The sequence below is a fragment of the Hippocampus comes genome, unplaced genomic scaffold, assembly GCF_001891065.2.
Source record: "Hippocampus comes isolate QL1 unplaced genomic scaffold, H_comes_QL1_v1.1 scaffold122, whole genome shotgun sequence".
Lineage (NCBI taxonomy): Eukaryota > Metazoa > Chordata > Actinopteri > Syngnathiformes > Syngnathidae > Hippocampus > Hippocampus comes.
In genome coordinates, this window is record NW_017842059.1 from 5,314,061 (window position 1) to 5,317,432 (window position 3,372).

Here is a 3,372-nt window from a genome sequence, read left to right on the forward strand (position 1 = left end):
GTGGTGCGTGTTGTGTTTGTGTGTGTGTGTGTGTGTGTGTGTGTGTGTGTGTGTGTGTGCCCTGCACTGGGATAGGCTCCCACATGCCCGCGACCCTCTTGAGGATAAGTAGCTTATTGTAATTGTATTCCAGTATAGATAGATCAATACCGTACAGTGAAGTCCTTGCTGCTGGCAGCTGCTTGGCAGGTATAAGCTCTTATTTTAAAATGACAGTAAGTAGGTCACTCAGGAGGAGACAAAAGGAAGAGGAAGTGGAAAATAAGAAAATTAAATGAAAATGAGGTAAAACTTCTTATAACTCGACACATACAGATGATAGCTAGCTAGATAAATCGCTAATGAGATACTGCAGATATGTAGATACATGTTCTTCCATACTGGTCTTGATGATTTTAAACCTAAAACAGCAGAAAATGATACAAATCTGACATAGTGTACAATGTTTTGACCTAGAATAACCGCTGAATGTTATTTAAAAAAGTTGTTGTCAGGTGTTTGTACATGTGTTTTATGTACACTGGGGTTTTTTTCTCCTTATCAACTCACCATTGTAGTTGCTCCTCATTCCTGTAAACTACTTCCTGCAAAAAATAAACATAACTGCAATCACAGAATCATTTGTTTCAAAAAAGAATTGAAAAAAAATGTTGGAGATTATTAACCATTGGATGAAAAGTGAATCACTGACTTGTGACTGACAATACAGCGCAGATTTGCTCTGAGGCAAGAAAGTGAAAGTATAGTGCAGTGGTGTCAAACTCATTTCACACTGTGGGCCACATACGGCCTCGGTAGATGTCAAGTGGGCCGGACCATTAAAATTATACCATACTCTGCTGTAATTAGCCAAAATATGTCTTTCCTTTGTTTTGGTCTAAGGAAGCACAAGAACATTAGGAAAATTTGAAATTTAATGAACATATTTTTTACAAAACATTTCATGAAGCACCTTAGATTTCCTTAGACAAATGTGCAATTTACTTTTATCATTTACATACAGTATATGCATTTCAAGTGATTCCACTGATTGTACAGAGGCACAAAACTTTAACAAGTAATTGGTATTGAAAAATACAGTAATGCACTTTAAGATTAAACGAGATTGATAAAAAAGGAATTTTTCAGGCATTTACACATTTGCATATAAAATCTAAATTTAATCCCTGCCTACACCTTACAAACTAAGGAGAGTGCTATTGAATGTGTAAAGAAGAAAGTATTCACATGTCCTTGATAGCGTCTGCTGTGTTGGGTCTGTCTCAGTGAGCGGGTGTTGTCTTCTTCTCTGATCAAAACAATGTTGTCTTCTACTCTGATCAAAACAGTGTGTCCCCTAGCGGATACTCCATGAATTGCACCTTATCAAAAATATTAATTCTGTGTCTTTTATGCATTCTTTTCACTTTTAAATTATCCCGTGGGCCTGATGGAACCTCCTTGGGGGACGATTCCGGCCCGCAGGCCGTAAGTTTGACACCCCATGGTATAGTGTCTATTACCGGTACTCTATATTCTCCATGTAATTCATGTCGAGGAGAGTCAGTTGTAATTACCAAAAGTGTTTTGCAGATTCCAAACATAAGGCACTGTTCAATGGTACCTACTGGCGGCCTTCTCGAATTACAAATTTCCTCCGTTGGTTTGGCTCATTTCTTAAAATAAAAATGACATTCTTACATCTACAAGATCATTTGGCCAAACGGTCTTAGTTATGCCCAACATTATAGCTCATGAGCAAACTGTCACATTTCTTCCAAAACCGTTCACATATGCTGCAAAACTAGATTCATTTCCTGCAAGACGTAACTCCATCAAAATGTGAAAGATTAGATGAGCCCCCTCTCTGAACATCTTTAAAATTCATCAAGAATGTTTTTATTGCTTGGATTTTGGATTAGACTTGGTATTCTTTTAGTGTTCTGTGGTGCTTAGCAGTTGTATATCATGGTGGAAAACTGTCAATGCAGGCGGATTTTGAGGGTAGAATATATCTATCTATCTATCTGTCTGTCTGTCTGTCTGTCTGTCTGTCTGTCTGTCTGTCTCTCTCTCTCCCTCCCCCTCTCTCTCTCTCTCTCTCTCTCTCTCACTTGATATATATATATATATATATATTTCTCGTGTTCCTTCTTTCTGACGTTTCCATCACTTGGGACCGCAACATCCACTACAATGGCTTTCATCTGCCCTTTATCGATGACCACGATATCTGGTTGGTTCGCTATTACCATCTTGTCAGTCTGGATCTGGAAGTTCCACAGGATCTTCGCTCGGTCATTCTCCACCACCTTTGGAGGTGTTTCCCATTTTGTCCTTGGGGTTTTCCAGTCCATACTCCGCACAGATGTTTCGGTAGACTATGCCAGTGACCTGGTAATGGCGTTCCATGTAGGCTTTCCCTGACAGCATCTTACACCCTGCAGTTATGTGGTGGATTGTCTCAGGTGCCTCTTTGCACAACCTACACTTTGGGTCTTGTCTGGTGGGGTATATCTGGGACTCAATGGCTCTGGTGCACAGGAACTGCTCCTAAGCAGCCAGGATGAGTGCCTTTGTGCTGTCCTTCAGGCCAGCCCTCTCTAGCCACTGATAGGACTTCTTGAGATCAGCCACTTCAGTTATGGTCCGGTGGTACATCCCTTGGTTCCTTCAATGCCATTACAATTATTTATTGTGGCAAAATGGATTTGTGAGATTGCACTTTTGATTTCGGGTTCCAGTGATAATCCCATGATGAATATAAACATGATTGCAAATATTTTTCTTCCTCTCACTGACGGATTTCTTGTTCCTGGACAGCACATGTGGTTTGCTGACCTTAAGGTTAGAGAGGCCATTGAGTGCAGAGTTTTCCTTCCCCACAGAAGAAACGTTGGCATGGTTCATGTCAGGTTATTTCAGGAATCGTTCCTGAAAGTTTCACATTCCATTGTGTGTGTGTGTGTGTGTGTGTGTGTGTGGGGGGGGGCAAAACCTTTTTTAAAACCTGTAAAAAACACATCGTTTTATGAATTACACATATCAAAGTGTCCCTGATTGTAGCAAAACATGTTAGGCAGATTAGTCCTTTCATCCTACTGATGGTTTCCTTCATCTAAGAGCTTTAGTCAACATCTGCAAATGAAGATTTTTTTTTTTGAATCCAGTCAAATGAAACATCTTGTCATTCTTACTTTTATCCACCAATTTGGCAGGGCAGAGGAAGCCATTTGTTTTGAAATGTTAATACAGCTATGCACATGGGCAAAATTAACGAGAACATGACAAAATTATTCATAAATACAATTTTCATGAAAATTAACCACACACACACACACACACACACACACACACACACACACACACACACACACACACACACACACACAA